Below are 17,333 nucleotides of genomic sequence, written 5' to 3' on the forward strand. Positions count from 1 at the left end.
GCGGCCGGGCGGGGCCGGGACCCCGCGGGACAGAAGCAAAAGCGAAAGGAGCGGGCGGGGGCCGCGCGCTGCGGGCGCGGTGCGGCAATGCGAGGCGCTGCGCGCGCGGGGCCGCGCGTCCCGCCCGCGTTCCCTCGGTTCCACGGCGTGGGTTTGCCCCAGGGTTAAGAATGTACCATTATTTTTTGGACGCGCTCGTGATGGAATCGGCTGGAGAGCGTGAAACCTGCGGCTGCAGGGAGCCTGGGGGGAGGGAGGGCGGACTCGGGGATCTCCAGACGTCTCTTTCAACCCCCACGGCTCTGGGACTCGTTGCGGTTGCTTTCTATAAGGAGAAGCTCGGTCAGGGCCGGCCCCGGCCCTGCGCTCCTCCCGCCGCTGCGCGGAGCTGCCCGAGCCGCGTCCGGCCGGTGCGGGGGCAGCCCGAGCCCTCCTGAGCACCGCCGGGAAGCGGGCCGCGGGGGGAGACCCAGCGAGCAGTGCCCGCTCCTCCGGAGCACCTCTAGGAGACAGCTCCGAAGCGCTGACTGCAGTCACCACTGATGTCCGCCGGCCTTCGTGGGGCTCTTTTCTCAGCGCCTTACAAATCTCAACTGAACTTTCTTTATCCGCTTTGAGCCTTTCCATATCGAGTATCTGCTTGTGACTGACTTCATTTTGGAACTGGGAGAAGGTACCGAAGTCAAGGAAAATAAAATGAATCAGCAAACATAATGGGAGGAATGGGATTGGAAAACAACCATTTGCAGGAGATATTTTTCCTTCTGTATAAAGAACTTTAATTTACCAACCCACAGCTGTCCTGCAGGACGCTAAGGAGGCAAAGCTCAGTGCAGGGAGCCCTGACCATGCTCCTGGAGCTGGGGGTCACCTCTCCCAGGTGAACTCGTGGTGCCCACGAGCCCTTGGACACACCGTTGTTGTGAGCGCTGATGCCCGCAGTGCCGGCGGAGCTCACCTGGTGCCAGCAGCTGCTGGGGACGGGTGCTGCACAGCTCCACTCCTCCACTCTCCTCCAGTCACCCCGCAGCTCCTGCAATGAATGGAGCTGTATCCGTCCCCCAGCCCAGCTCAGAGCACAGCTGCAGCAGTGTGGCGTGACACCAGTACAGTCATACAATCATAGAGTCATTAAGGTTAGAAAAGACCTCTAAGATCATCGAGCCCAGCCCACCCCACCATGCCCTCAGTGCCACATCCCCATGCTTCTGAACACTTCCAGAGGCGCTGATCCCACGGCTCCCTGGGCAGTCTGTGCCAGTGCCTCCCCAGTCTGGCACTTGAGTGAGCAGCACGCTCAGACAAGATAGCAGAGCAAAAGGTGCCTCTGGCTGCCTGGGAGGAAAGCCCCAGCTGGGACGGGTATTTGTGGCAGGCTTAGCTGGAGGTGCGGGCTGCAGTCTGCAGCACAGTTGTAAGCAATAAGTGTGACAGCACACACATTTCTCCAACCACTGCTCTCTTTTCTTTCCTACCATGCGTAACCCTACAGACCACACGGGTTTACAGAAGGTTCTTCTGGAAGCCCCCGTTCTCCAAAGGGATCACAGTGCTGCCACCAAACTCACCCTGACTCCTGAGGCAGCAGCCAGGCACCGCAGCCCTCCTGCTGATGGTACCAACTTTCCAGCAGGTCACACTGTAAAAGTCAGAAACCCACCAATGCCAGAGAAGCTCACTGAAAACACAACAGCCAATGTTCTGAATGGGATACTTGCTAAAAAGCAGCTTTTATAAGAAACTCTTCCAGATATTTTTGAATAGCTGAGACGTGTGCTAACTGTTTTAGGAAACCAAACTTTCTTTCTGGCTGCCTGGGAACATCTCTTGCAACACACTGACCCCAAGGAGTTGTTTGTTCTGAACCTTGAGCTCAGAAGGCTCCTGGCTGCTGAGCCAGCTCCCAGCTTTGGCAGCTGAAGGCACAAATCAGCACCATTAAGCATTCATAATGTGGTGACGTTTCCTGATTGAAGTCGCTCACTGCAAACTTTCGGAACTGCCCGATGGAGCAGTGGGAGCACAGCCAAACCCCATCAGCTGGGTATTCATCTGCTGCTGCAGGACTGCACTGAAAGGTTTTCAGTGAATCATTTGACCCTGTTATTAGGGACAGCAGTAAACCAGAACATGTGGATTATTTGGACCGACTTTGTGAACACTTGGGGAACTTAAAACCTTGTGCATGTGCTAAAAGCAACAGGAGGACGAATTTCTCCCCCATTACGCCCCACGCACACACAGAGAGGATGCGGGGCTGTACACGCAGTGCTGCAGAGCAGTCAGACTGTCAGGGCTGAGGATGACAGTTTGCTCTGAAGTCAGACCAGTTTCTCCCCACAGGCAGAACGGCCCCCTGGGTGCCAGCCTGGGCTGCTCGGCTCTAGGGAGCACCTGCAGGCTGCCAGAGCTTCCCACAGGGAGAACTGAGGCTCGTACAGCGAGACCTGCGGCACACCAGGATTGGCATTATATAGTTCAATGGCTTTAGATTTCTTTATATATATCCAACCACCTCATAACCTGGACATCACACCTCGTACCAGGGACATGCTGTGCAAATCTGGGGGAGCAACTGCAGCACAGCTTAAGTCCTGACAGCCTCCTTTCTCCCATGACTCTGCCTATGTCCTTCCCATCTATGCAGCAAACAGCTCCTTCCACAGACCATCTCCTGAGCCGTGCATCATGTGAGCTTTGATATGCTCACTCCTCGCAGTGCTCACGCAGCCTTTCCCCCGCTCAGGACCCCCTGCTGCACTTCCTGCAGTGAGGAGCCCGGAGCAGCGTGGGGCTGCGGGAGCAGCTGTGGGGCCTGCAGTGCTGGCACCGGGTGCTGCAGGTGGGGAGCGGCCGCTGGGCCCCACTCTGCTGCCAGCGCCTGCCCCGACACCGCTGCCTGCTGCAGCCACGGGCAGAGCGCTGCCTGCTGCCGGGCCTCGTGGCTGTGTCATGGGATTCACATCAGACAGAAGCTTTGTAGAATACTGTGTCGACGCTGTTCTTTTTAGAAGAAAAAGCAATGCCTAAATGGGAGCTTTTTACTACAAAGATGCTAAGTCACATCCCAGCCAAAAAGACTTTTACTTAAGCTGAAATGCAGCTGATTTTAGAGCAACTTAGATAATGTAAGCTCATTCTGTGTCTTTTAAAGCCCCAGCTAAATCACTTTCCAAAGTTAAGTAATTTTCACTATTCCTACCCTTTATGAACTGTGAACAAAATTAGCTGAGCAGCTCAGATACGGCTTTGTGCCACATCAGCTGAGCACTCACAACCTCAGGTTCTCCGCTCTCACCGCTGTAACAATGCTGCTTTTGGTGGCTGCTGGCTGTCCAACCATGCACAGCACTGCCCACGGGGCTCAGCCGCTCTCCTGGCGCTCCAGGCCCCACTCCTCAGCCCCAGCTCAGCACAGCCCCACGTGCAGCACGCAGCAGCCCGGCGCGGAGCAGGAGGCGCAGCACCGCGGGCTGGGGAACGCGGGGCTGGAAGTGCTGGAAGTGCTGGAAGTGCTGCTCAGGGCCTGGGCTGGGGCCGAGCAGAAGTGATGGTGCGATTCTGTCATCTTCTTTTTCAGAATATGCGGTGGATAAAAAATTACACGGTACTCACATGGAAGGTGGAGCTTACCTCAGTATTTTCACTCTGAGGTTTGTGTTGAATTAAAAACAAAACAAAACAAAAACCAACGGCTCGGGTGGAAATAATGAGTCCTCCTTCTCGACAGAAACACGCCGACTTTCTTTGCCATCATTCCATCTACGGCGTTAATGACGCCGGATCCGGGCAGTCCCCGTCTGTCAGCACGAGGACGGCCGCCATCGACTGCCGCACTCCCGGAGCTCCGCATCCCGGAGCGGAGAACCGCGCGCCCTCCCGCCCCGACCCGCGGCATCTCCCCGCTCCCGCCGCAGCGCCGCGGCTCCCGCTGTCCGCGCTGACCCCGGCGCAGTGCCGCCTCCCGCCGCTCGGGGGCGCCGCAGCCGCGCGGCGCGGTGAGAACGGGCGGGGCGCGTGCTGTAAAGCAGCGGCGCTGCGGCGGATGTTGCGAGGGCTGCTCCGAAAGTAACGCCTCCCGTTTCACCCCGTTGCCCCGCGCTGTCGGTGGGCGGATGTCGGTGCGATGGAAGCAGAGCCGAACCTTCCCACCGATATCCCGTTACATTTTGTTGCCGTGCGACAGACGGCTGCAGAGGGGCTGACACAGGGGCGTGTGACGTGGAAGTGCACATGGAGCAAAGCCGTGGAACTGAATTCCTCCATGCAGAGAAAGAGGCACCCACTGACATTCAGTGATGCTTGTGAACGCTGATGGAGATGAACTGTTTCTGTCTGAGACTTATATGCAGCACTGGAGAGATCTGCATACATCCCATTGGTCCCTTAACGGCAAACACAGTCGTGGGGCTGCAACTAAAATAAAACCAGCCGATCCAAAGTCGCAGAATCACAGAATCATTCAAGCTGGAAAAGCCTTCTAGGATCACCAAGCCCAACCCATCCCACCATGGCTGCTGACCGTGTCCCTCAGTGCCACATCTGCACGGCTCCTGAACACCCCCAGGCTCGGTGACCCCGTCCCCGTGCAGCACGTGCTGCTCACAGGGCAGCGCTGCTCCCCCCAGCACGGCCCAGCCCCACTCACAGCCCGAGGTGCTGTGCCTGCCGGGGCGCGCGGCACCGCGGCGGGGGGGCACAGCAGCAGCCATCCATCTCCAGCCCCAAACAGTCATTGTCAATAACCCCACCATAAATGTCAGCCCTGACACCGTGTCAATAACTTATTGTGTGAGCATAATGCATCGCCTTGGAAAAGGCCAGTGTAAAGACCGGTTTGCTCGCCAGCATTGTGCGATGACAATTACAGGGTTTTTTCCTATCTAGGGTCAATCATTTGATGGATGGAGGCTGCCGTATTTAGGTGAGATTATTATAGTGGTGCTGAATAGCAGCATGGGGAGCTGCTCAGTGCAGCGCTGCGCAGACAGCCCTGGGCCCCTGGGGAGGCGGTGACCTCTGGGGGAAGCAGGAACCAGCCTGGAGAAAGCGGGAGGAAAATATCTGCTGCTCCCTGCAAATTCATTTAAACGGAGGACTCAGCAAATAGCACTTAATAGGTGTTTTGTGCTTTTGATGATTTAACCAAACCTGACCCAGAACGGGAGGAGAATCAACACGGCCTGGCCCTCTGCAGCAGTTGGTGAAGGGGAAGAGTCTGAGAAATGTGGTGAAGTTGTTACAGAAATCACAGACCCAGCATCAGGGTCTGCACGTGGCTCAAACCCATACAGGAGTGCACTGAGCTCCTCAGAGACAGTCTGCACAACAACACTGCCAACACTGCTACTGACGTACCAGCATGCTATTTTATTTTTAAATACATTCTGCAACATCTGTGTCTGAAAATAGAAGTTTCTGAAGGGCTCAAGCCAATCCAATTTGACTAGAGTTCTGAAAAAGGATTTTATTTAGATTTATGATAACATCTGCACGGTTCATAAAAATACAATTTTCCCTTTCTGTCTACATGTACTCATGCTTGCACTGAACATTTGTATACCCATAATATGTAGCCATGTGAAAAGAGAGTGATGGTAAAAGCAGGTTTTAAGGAACAACAGCTCTAGAAAGCATCCTTTGTGCTTATGGTAGGATCGCATTGTGAGACACTATAAAATGAAATCTCAGTAACATAAAACAATGTAAGAAAAGATTTCCCTTTTAAAATCACACTAGACAGCTAGAGAACTCGAAGTTTGCCTCTGTATTTAAGCAGTCATTGTCTGGGGCTGCTCTGAGAAGGGCCAAAGCTCTCCCACTGCCACAATCCAGTTCAGCAGGCCATGGGCACATACATTATTCAGCATTCTAAAGTCTAAAAATCAATGTTTTACACTGTGCAACACAGCTTAATCTAGCAACCAAAAGCCAATTTGTGAGCAATTTCAGAGGAGGTTTCCCCACAAAACCTCAAGAACTGACATTACAAGACAGAACAAGAGAAGTGAGCCCTTTTCCTCTCCCTGTCACATGCAGGTACCATTTCCCAGGACACACATCAGGATGGCAATGCACAATGACGCTCAGTGCTGACTGCATCCTAGTCCTCCTCCCCCTTGCAGTGTAATTAATAAGAAGCTCTGCATAAAACGCTAACATGAGCCTTTTACAATGTTCGTACTCCCTGTAGTAGTAATTCTGTTGCTGCTCGCCTCACTGTTGCTTCTAAATCTCAGTGTCATGAACCAAAAGGAGAAGCAACATACAGTGCCTGCAGCCTCCAACTTGCCCGGTGTTCTGCAAGCCACAGGGCTGCAATCAACACAAACAGCAGCTATATATAAACAAACAGACAATAACAGATAGTAAATTCATCTGTATTCCCTCCCGTACCAAGCAGACAATCAGGGCTTAAATAATTAATACTCTGGGCTTATGATGCACCTTTCGCCCCAGGATCTCCAAGCACTTTGCAGCGTGTAGAGATAGCTTTTTATTTTGCTGGAGAAAATAGAATACAGAAAGATTAACTGATTGACCAAGGTCATGCTGCCTGAACGTTTTCTTTCGGCTCACCGCTTAACTGCAGAGCTGTTGTGACCTTGCAAAGCTAGAGGAAGGCTGCATTTTGTGAAGATAATCTCCCTTAACGTGTACCATATGTTTGTGATTAGGCAAAAGAAAAAGCTTCAAAAGAATTGCTGGTTGTGAGAGAGTTCACCAGGTTCTCTGAGATGTCAGGGCTGCAATTTTCTGCAGAGCCTGGAGAAGCAGATGCAAACCTGCAAACCCCATCCCACTATTTCAAGGAAAAGTGGTTACTCAGCATCCCTGGATACTCCTGAAAAATCCAGCCTGGGCATCCATGGCAGTTTCCCAATCACAAAAACCAGGGTGATCAGGTGAGATCATGGGAGATACGTTCCCACGGAACATTTGATCCAGGGCAATTAAGATGTCACCACAATGCCACAAACTTATTATTTTAGCACTGGATGCTGGTCCACATGAGGGAAAACCCTTTGGGATGCAGCTGTTAGAGCAAGGCTCCTGGCCGAATGCGTCAGTCAAAGGTGAAATGGACTGGCAGGTTCAAAAAGAAGCCTCTGGCTACAGCGATGTGGCATGCTGAGGCTGGAGGAGGGCTGGGGGCAGCAGCTGGGGCACAGCTGTGCCCCTTCAAAGAGCTGCCACCAGCTCATGCCTCGCAGCCGGCCCCTGCAGGCCTGCCCCTGGGGCTTTGCAACGGATCTCCAAGGGCAGGAAGATGCTGTAGCGTTTCATTGTCATTTGTTGTTGCCCTAAAGTGATTGTGAAAAGCCGTGCCAGACTCAAATGCCAATCAGATGGGTGAGAGCAATGGGCTGCAGAAAAGAAGCCACTTGGCTTGGCAAAGATAGAAAAAATCTTCCTTAGCTGCACAGCTCCCCCAGAAATGAGTCAGTAGGCCTGACAGAACAGAAAACACAAGTTGCCATAGAAACTCACATGCCTTCCACCAGGAGGAGAAAAAAATGTAGGCCAATATTTCTGCTTAGCTGGCTCCTGCTCCTGCTCTGCTGCTCGGCCCGCCTGGATCCCAGGGCTGCAGTGCACCGCGGTTTGCTTTGCCCCCAGCTGAGCAAAGCCCTTGCCCTCACTGCTGTGGAAAGCAGCTGCCCGGTGAGAGCATGTGCACACGTGTAAGCACACTAACATGCATATGGACACAAAGACACACACACGGACGCACAGACACAGCTCTGAGGCTGCTCAGGGTTGATGCTGGGTTACTGCGGATCTGGAGCCCAGGGAACTGAGGTGTGCAGGTCCCCGTGCTATGGTCACACTGTGAGCGTGCAAACGACTGACAGATGGTGACAAATGACATTTGTGTTGGATTACTGCAGCTGCTTTTCATTTAAATAAACACCTCTCCTGCATTCCATAGTTTTGTCATCTGCAAACCAAGGGATGGCTACACGCAGGGACAGCCACGTCCATGAAGCTCCCTGCCGTGCTGTAAGCACTGCACGAAGGGGACAGGCACAGAGCTGCAGCCCGAGCCTCCCACTGCCTGCTGGGGAGCCCAAGGCCCATGGTGAGCAGCTGCCATCGCCTGCAGAATACGTGTCCCAGCAAGAGGCTCTCATGCACCAAAATGGGAACTGCTGGACTGTCCTTTGGTTTGGTCTGTCCTCATGGTGCAAACTAGCATTACTCTTTACTTTTCACACACAGGCAAATTGCTTTACTTCTCTTGCAGATTACATAAAAGACAAATGATCTACTAACCATTCAGTGCACTGTTACACTTTAACTGCCCTGTAAATAAAAACAACACATCAAAGAGAAGGAATCCACTTTCCCTTGTTTTCACCTGTAATCTTTTGTGACTTATTTCTAAGGAAAAACAAAACCTAGCTGAAACATTCAAGCTTTTGCCTTTGTGCACAGCCCAGTGTCCACCCAGACAGGGCAGGGACCAGCAGGACACACTGCCCAGCCACCAGCAGCACAGAGGGCATTTTGCTGTTCTATTTCATAGTCTCCACCAAACACACTGTGCAGTGCCTAATTCAAAGAGCTGCATGTTTGTGATGAATGGACTCGGGCTGCTGACAGTTGGAGGGACAGGTGGTGGGGGTAACACCTCCCCTTCCAGGGGGTTTCAGGTTTGGGGGAGGAGGACAACATCTTAGTCCATAAGTGATTTATGCCATTTGGGCAGTGATGTGACTGTTGGGTTTAATATAATTCTCAGATCAAGTAAAGACAGCTTAATGCAATTATCTACTGACTGAATTAATAAGTATCCATTATTAACAATTCTTATAACACATTTACTTCAAGAGATTCTTGCAGGAAAAATTTTCATTTTGTTGTGAAATAACAAATGAAAGAAGAATAAAGAACTAACAGAACTCTTTTGAGAACTGTGGTCTGCAATGGCACAGAGCCACCATACTGCAGTGATTGCTGTGTAAAGTGATGCTGTGTAAAGCACAGACTGGACTCATGGTGACAGCGTGAACCAAAGCAACATTCTCACAACAGCACTGGTGTCACTGCTTTGGAAAGAATGCAGTGATTCCCACTCCCAAATATACTTTGCTCATGCTCTGTAACTGATGCAGTCTGAATACTCATCCCACTATACAAATTGTAATATTAAGTTTAAAATGTAAAAGCGCAATTCAGGTGCAAACATTGCAACTATAACAGCAACTGCTAACAACACACGTGTGGAATTCTAACTATCCACAGACTAACCACAGACACAGCATGGCACAGCATGGCACAGCACGGCACTGCATGGTGCTGCATGGTGCAGTATGGCACAGCACAGCACGGCACAGCACAGCACGGCACAGCATGGTGCTGCATGGTGCAGTATGGCACAGTATGGCACAGTATGGCACAGTATGGCACAGTATGGCACAGCATAGCACTGCTTGTTGTCTATTACAAGATCAGCCCATCCAGCTGCACCCAGAGGAATGCACTCCAGCTCTTTCACAGTTACTGTAATAGAAGTAGCTGATGATTGCTTATATATGTGTGTATATACATATATACACGTATCTTCTTTGGGAGTGAAAGTCAGTAAAACTTATTTGAGAGTTAAAATTCCCTGTGTAGGTTTAACAAAAGTAGAACAAAATAAAAGAGAAACTTTGCAGTGTTTTCACAGGGGAAGGTAGAGTCTAATTCTGTGTTTGACTCCATATGTGGGACATTTCCCTCTGGGAAGGAACAAGTGCAATAATGTAGAGTTAAAATCCAAAAAGTCCTCTATTCACTACAAGATGGGAACTTCAGGATACATTAAAAAACTCAGCAACAGTTTTTGGAGGAACGTTCTGTAGAAGCGTAGAGGTGCAGAGCTGTTTACTGTTTGCTCCGATACTGAAAAATATTGGAGAAATGTGATCTCTGTGATATCGTCACCCAGCTGAGCCAGGTGCCATCATGTAGGGCACAGGGCCAGGGGTCAGCAGCACTGCCAATGCTGGGCACCATGCTCAAGTGGATCTCAATTATTGTATTGCTTCCCAGCATTTTCCAAGAAGAAAAACCAAAACAAGAAAAGCACTGAAAAGTTTGTTTCACTGAGATTAAGGTAAGAAATGAGATCTCTCTCTCCATCTCAAGCTCTCTGCAACGATGAGTTTTCTTTTTACCAAAATAATCAATAAAGCCCAAAGAAGAAGCTTAGCGAGAATGTTTTCGTCATTGTAACAGCAGAAGTACAAAGCAAGCCATGTGTTCAAGCACTCACACCAGGTTTGTGTTTACATGGAAAACAACAGAACAGAGAAGAATCACAGGGGAAATTTTCTGTTCAAGGTAAGTAACAGGCAACCAACTTTCCAGCATGCTAATTTAAATGTTCCTATTTACACTGAATTTCCAGGAGTTATTTCATATAGAGAGTTTTATGTGTTGAAAGGAAAAGAGATAATTGGTGAGTAATCAAAGACTTCTGCCTGGTAATTTACAGTCAGTTTGGGGCAGGCTTCCTGCGGAGAGGAAAACCAGATATCAGTAGGATGCTAAATGATAAAAAGCCCCTAAGGAGGCGGACTTACATCCAGTCACATCTTCTGTAAAAATGCAGCGTGACATAAATCTCTCCTCCTGGGAAGGAGCCCTGGTGTCAGGAATGCGAATCCTTTGTGGCCACCGCAGGGCACTGGGGAAGGTTTTGCTCTCCATGCGGTCGCTGGCAGCCAGCCATGGTGCCGCTTTAGGCACCCGTGTTTTAAAAAGTCCACGTGTCAGCAGCGGGGGATCGAGAGTGGTGAGAACGACAGGAATAACACTGTGTGCACACAGAAATGCTGAGGGTGCATCGGCAGTGGCTGGCACAGTGCGGTGCTGGGGACATGCAGGTCTGATGGGCTCTGATGGAGGCAAACTGACCAGAAACAAGGTTTTCTTAGGAACAACTTTTAACTCCATTTTTCTGTCGGGAGAGTTCTGACTCACGTGGACAGATCTTCCCACAGCCACATGCCTCTCTAGACGGCTCCGTGCCCAACGCCACACCGCCCAGGAGCTCAGAGCTGGAACTGTGCATCCTCCCGTGCAGCCACACAAAGTGCCTCGTGGTGAAGGACTCAGGAAAGGCAATTTCCAAATGTCTTTATAATTTTAAGAATTAAAAATAAATGCTTTGTAGCAATGGGAGGCATGCTGTGCTAGTGATTTCAACTGTTTGTAATAACCCTAAATCAACTTTTTTTCTCTCAACTTCTCCAGATTTGAAAGCTCAATTAATTTTGTGCTGTAGCTCTGTCTATCACTTCAGCCACATGTGGCAGAGTGAGAATTCATGCGAGACAATGGCTAATTTTTGGTATCTTCTCTGCCTAATGGCAGGTGTGCTGTCCTAAATAATTAGCTTTCAAAAAGGGATCCCCTTAACCCTTCTCTAAAACTGGTTAGTGATCTCAGTTTTACCTCATTAAGCTCCTGACAGCTCAATGTGCTCACATCTGTTACCGTTTGGTAGTTTGATTCTGAGAACACAAATTGCTTCAAGAATTGCCAATTCATTCAGGCTCACGATGCAGATCAAAATCCATCTGTTTACTAATCAAAAGCCATATTTTAACCACAGTACAGTAGTGGTGTCTGCAATAACTTAAGACTTCTTCTCTGCTCTAAGTGCGATAGGGAGTACTCTTAATTTAAGATACACTTATTTGCATTATATATCTTAAATGCTATTCAGGCAACAGTATACAGGATCTGTATCAATCTATTTGCATTGCATTGAGTCCTCAGACATCTTTTACCTACAGGCCGAAGTTGGAGGCTTGTTACTTCCCCCCCCCCCCCCCCCCCCTTCAATTCCAGGTAAAACTTTGGCTTTTATTATTCCACCTTTTGTCATTTAACTCTAGCACTGAAGTCAACCACCAAAACTGACGGCACAGCAGAGAGAACAAATGGAAAAAGAGTAAGCAATACTGTAGGCATGTTACTGACTTGCTACAGCTGCTCTGTGAGAGCCAGGCAGGTTTACATATCAAGTCAATGTGGAGATCCTTACATTTATTTTCCAAAATGCAAATCTGAAAGCAGGAATTACACTGCTCTACGTGACAAATGAGCGTGTGGCTGTGTGTCAGCCTCCAGCTGCACGAGGCATTTGGTTTTAAAGGAGTGAGTGAGATTGTAAAATTCTGCCATATAATTTGCTGTGCCGTTAAGTGTGATTCCTACAGCACCACCACGGGATGGCAAATGTCGAGTCGTCAGAGGCTATTACAGGATAATCACCTCTCCAAATGAGAATATCTGCAGACATTAGGGAGCATAATTCCCTATGGAATTCACTCTTCTAGGCAGGCTGCTGCCTCACAGCACCTCACTACAACAGGAGGTAAAAGCTGGCCAAGTGGTCCTCTGCAAAGACCTACCAAAAGGCAACAGGAAAGGAGCAGTTCTAGATTAAAAGAAAGCTAAGTCAGGCAGAAGGTCAGAAGACAAAATCTTAGCTGATTTTTGGAAACACAAGACAAATGAAAGAAAGATCTACATTAAGCTTTCTGCTATCTGGACCATTATTATCTCAATTTGCTAGTGTTCTCTACTGCTAGCATTTTGCAGAAAACAATGAGTCTACAGTTCATCCTCTGGGGTGCACAGTTTTGAAATATTATGAGCATATTCATTACCTATTATGAAAGGTTTAGAAAGTAAAGACTACTGATAGTGCCTAAGTAAGCAGACTGTGCAGATCTCCCTGCCAAGAGCAGTATCTGACACTTGGTTTGCAACTGGAGTGTACGATGAGGGGCCCCAAGCCAGCCAGACAACACTTCTCTGCAGATTCAGCAAGCCAAGAACATGTGGGACACGAGCTCTAGACTGGACACAGCAGTTTAGAGAGCATCTGCTGGGAGGAAAACTAATCCAGGATTATGGCATATTGTTCAAATAGCACATGGTAGAGAGCAACAGAACACAGGTATTTTCAGAACATTTTCTTTACGCACATACTAACTGAAAATGTTAAATGGAAACAAGTGTGTGGTGGACAATGAAAGAGAAGATTGGAAGTTCAGAAACAAAGTGCAATGTCACATAAGACAGCTAATTTCAAAAACTGGGAAATGGACACTCTTTTATAAAAAGATATCAAACACTGAAAATGTAATTTGAACAAATTTGCTGTAAGGTTGAATCAAACGATGCCTTCCAGAGCTTGCAAGTCACCACCACATAACTATTATCCTTGTGAGCACAGCATAAATATTTAAATGTACATTAGGGTGAGTTGTATTGTTTTGTATTCATTGACTCCATGTTAGAATCAAACTGTGCTTTTTGAGATAATTTACAAACAGGTGATTAACACTAAGCAGCTGCAAGTCAATGCTGCAGGTACCTGTATGTGAATTACAATACATTTGCAGTTAAGGAAACATAAGGATATAAAAATACAGTAAAAAAAAAAGCAGCTCAATAATTGTCTTAAGGTCCAAAGTTTGAAAATACTGACTGCCACAACTGCTGGAGCTATTTTCTCTATCTACCATCGACCTACTGACTGTGGCATTGGATGAATCTACTCTAAAGTCTGTACAGAGCTCTGCAGGTGCAATGCATTGCAGCACAGAAAACATCAGTAAATTGTTGACCCTATGGAAAATTCACAAAGTTTTGAAACTAATTATAGATTTTACCCATTCTTTTCCTTGATATATGGTAAGTCTGCAAGACCCTATAGTTTATTCATACCTGAAAAGAAAAGCCTAAGGGACTTTCTAGGATGGTTAACCTATGACCACTACATTATGCCTTCAAAACAAATGCAACTCATTTGCTCAGAGATGACAGATTAATAAATTGTTCCACCTCATTATCCCTGTAATACCTTGAGGCATAACTTAGAGGAAGCCTAGCAAATGACATTGGCCAAAGGTCAGTGCTCCTTTTCCAAACACAAGATTACAAGCCTTAATACAAACAGAAATGATCAAGTGGATTTACACAAGGATGACAGGAATACTAGTTTGGGTTCAAGCAGTACTCACCAGGGTAAAAACTGCAAAGCAAGCTGTAAAGCATGGTTCTAGGTATAAGAAATGAAATTGAAATTGATGCAGCTGTGCTTGAGACTTCTCTGACCATCATCCTTGGCAGTGCAGGTGCTGCCAGCTCCACCACGTGCTGGGGCAGCTTGGGGACCTGCGAGCAAATCCTGCCTGCTGCTGGAAGGTGCACAGCTGGGATGCTCCAGCGCTGCCAGCAACCAGGAGAGCACATCTCCTCCCAGCTCCCTTCTCTGGGCTGGAGCATCAATATAAAATAAATGAGAGAATGAGAAGTAGCTTAGATACAGTCTTGCAATTCCAAAGCCATGAATCAGGATGAAGACACTCTTAAGCTAAGTTTTGAAATAACAACTCATTTTAAATAGTTATGCTTCTGCATTTTGTAATGTCCCTACAAATCTTTGAACCTGTAGGGTCATAACTGCAAAAGCAAAGACAATATTTAAAATAACAAAACAGTTGCCTGCAGGAATTAAGGAAAAGGTGAACATGATGAAAGCTGTGATGAAATGATGAGACCTCAACACTATGAAATACAACTTAAAATGCAAAAAGGAGAGACTACAAATGTGCTGAGGTTTACATACTGACTTGTCTTGGCATTGCTCATAAAAACAGAAGGTAATAGGGAAAAAGTTATGGCTCAAAAGAATTATTCTTTATGGTAGCAGTCGTGTGTTTTCTATGCAGGCATGTGTAAGCTTTAATGGATAATGTCCAGAACAGAGCAGAGCAGGGAAAATAAGTAAGCAAAAATGCTATATTTTTTTTTAATTGCTTCTACACCTGCAGATATAGGTGAATTTTGGCTAAACTGTGGAGAATTTTGAAATGATTATAAAAACTGAGTGCAACAATGTGAATAGCATCACTAGAGAATAGCATCACTAGGGACACAAAGAGAACACAGTCATGCCAGTATTATGCATGGAACTGTAAAAGGTAATTGTTTCCAGATTCACAACTAGAAACCACCTGAACTATCAGGTTAAGAATCTCTGGTGTGCCAGGCCTGACAAGCAGCATGAAATAACCTTAAATCAGCCAGAAGTAGTAAGTGAGGAATTCCCCTTGTGAAGGGAAGCTGTATTGGAGCAGGAGGGCAGAGGCACGGGATGCTCTGATGGGTATAAAGAAAATGTGAGCCTGAAAGAGAGCTCGTTTACATAAATAAAATACCGAACAGCCACTGTCAGCATATAAACTGAAGCTGTTCCTCTTCAGTTTTAGCACATACATCTGTGAACTAAGAGCCACGAAGCTCAGACAGCTTTCTAATGACCTTGCTTGTCCTGTGAAGTCCAAAGAGATCTCAATTCAGACACAGAGAACCCAATCCTTACCTTTAGGCTCCTTTATTTGCTGATTAACACTGCGAGGGTGACTGCAGCAACCCATTATCAAGCTATGCTCTATTTTGCTACTAAAAACCATATGAAGTAGATAAAAAAAATAAAGTTTCTGTAAACAAAGATGTTGTGCAGAAACAAATGTTGTGTTCTGTTTGGCAGTAAATAAACTAGCAATTTTAGATTTTGCCATTTGTATCTTTCTCAAATAAAATACTGAACATCTGAAACAGGAGAAACTGCTGTAGTAGAAGGAAAATGGTAACAACCTCAGTGACACTACAGATAAATTCTTACTGTTATTTGCACTGAAAAATTACTCGTTTTTCACTTCTCTTTTCCCGACGGGCTCTAATTCTTCCTCTGAAAAGGAATGTTATTTTTGTCATTCAATTACATTTTCACCATTTGATCAGACTGAGCTCTATATAAAAGCATGAACTCTTGTTTCAGATTCCCTTACTCAGCTTTTACTTCATGAAGAGTTGTGTTCCAAGGTCACAACTGATTAATCTTGACCTGTGAACTGCCAATGTGTACAGTCTTAATATCAGTGTATTACTCTACATGGCAAAGTGAAAAGTACTCTATCCATGACAAATAATGAACTAAATTTTTCTGACTTTACTCTTCAGTTGCTAATTAAGCACTTAACTACAAGATCTGTTAACTCTTCGGTGCTCTTTGGATAAATTACATGTCTATAAATTGAGTGAAATCATTTAAGTATATGTGATGGACGTACCCCATCCCCAGGATCTTTACAAGAGACTTTTGCTAAGCTGTGGGATGCTCACGGTGGAGTTTCTGCAGGCATGCTCCGGCCTTGGGAAGAGTACTGCATTTACAAACTCACGTTTAGGGCTTATTCTGGCAATATTTCTGTATTACTGCTACTATGAAAAAAGTCTTTCTATTTCTGGTAATCTATTTTAGAAATTAAAGCATGAGACAGAGGCAAGTGAAATTGTTACGTTAGAGGAAATTTGTTTACTAAATGAACAGCCATCATGAATTCATATATACAGCAAATTAAAAAAAAATTCTAAAAAGGAGTAGATTTGAGGAGAAAAAATCTAATCTGATCTGACCTAGCACTTGATGTAGAGGTTGGCAGCCCTCCTGTGCCAGGGGGTTGGACCTCAATGGTCCATCAGGCCTCTTCCAACACAAGTCATCCTACAATTCTATGATACTGCAAAAAAAAATCAATTTCCTTCTTTTACATTCATTGACAGGTACTTCTGAAACTTGCACCTCATGCATCCTTCTCTAACCAAGTTTCACTCACCAGAGGAGTGCAGGCCTGCGCTGCTGAGATGCTGATGCCCGGCAGATGCAAGCCGTGCCTGCAGCCAGCTGGGCGCCCACTGCAGCCCGCACACAGCGCACACTGCGGCCTCGTGCCACCTCCCCGCGTGGGATTCCACGACACGCCGCCAGCGCTGCGGAATTACTACAGCGAGCTGAGGGCAGCAGGGGCTCAGAGCTGGGGCGGATGTGGGGCTGTCAGTGTGGGCACACTGCATCCAGCAAGGGGAGAACCCACATCCGCGCCCTACGACACAGATTTCCCACTGTGCGCGCAGCCTGCTGCAGTCTCTTAGAAGAAAAGAAGTCACGCCACAAAGCGTGACTTACATCAGCAGGCACTGCTAAGTTAACCCGGAGACACTGAAGTCAAAATAAATTTACCCAGTGCTTCTTGTAATTGTAACGAGGACTGGGAACATTCACAGCTGTGACAATGCAATTAGCCGTGCTAAACAGAATACATTAGGGCAGTCCTGCATGGCTGTTTTCAGCGGTAGATACTGTATTTCCTGCAGATCTGAGGCTGGACACAAGCGACAATATAATAAATCTATTTTTATCTTTAATCATTCATTCTGAAGTACTGACAGGCACATTAAGCACTGCCGTCTAAAAT

General features: G+C 47.3%; 1 long non-coding RNA gene across 1 annotated transcript in view; it reads right to left on the reverse strand.

Moving 5' to 3' along the window:
- Window positions 1-946: 946 nt before the first annotated feature.
- Window positions 947-17,333, reverse strand: part of LOC116227900 (uncharacterized) — a 35,979-nt gene continuing 19,592 nt past the window's right edge. The window contains exon 3 of the long non-coding RNA XR_016459265.1: window positions 947-1,033. This is a non-coding gene — a long non-coding RNA (uncharacterized LOC116227900). The remainder of the gene's footprint in view (window positions 1,034-17,333) is intronic.

Source organism: Phasianus colchicus, chromosome 21, assembly GCF_987193195.1.
Source record: "Phasianus colchicus chromosome 21, bPhaCol1.hap1.1, whole genome shotgun sequence".
Lineage (NCBI taxonomy): Eukaryota > Metazoa > Chordata > Aves > Galliformes > Phasianidae > Phasianus > Phasianus colchicus.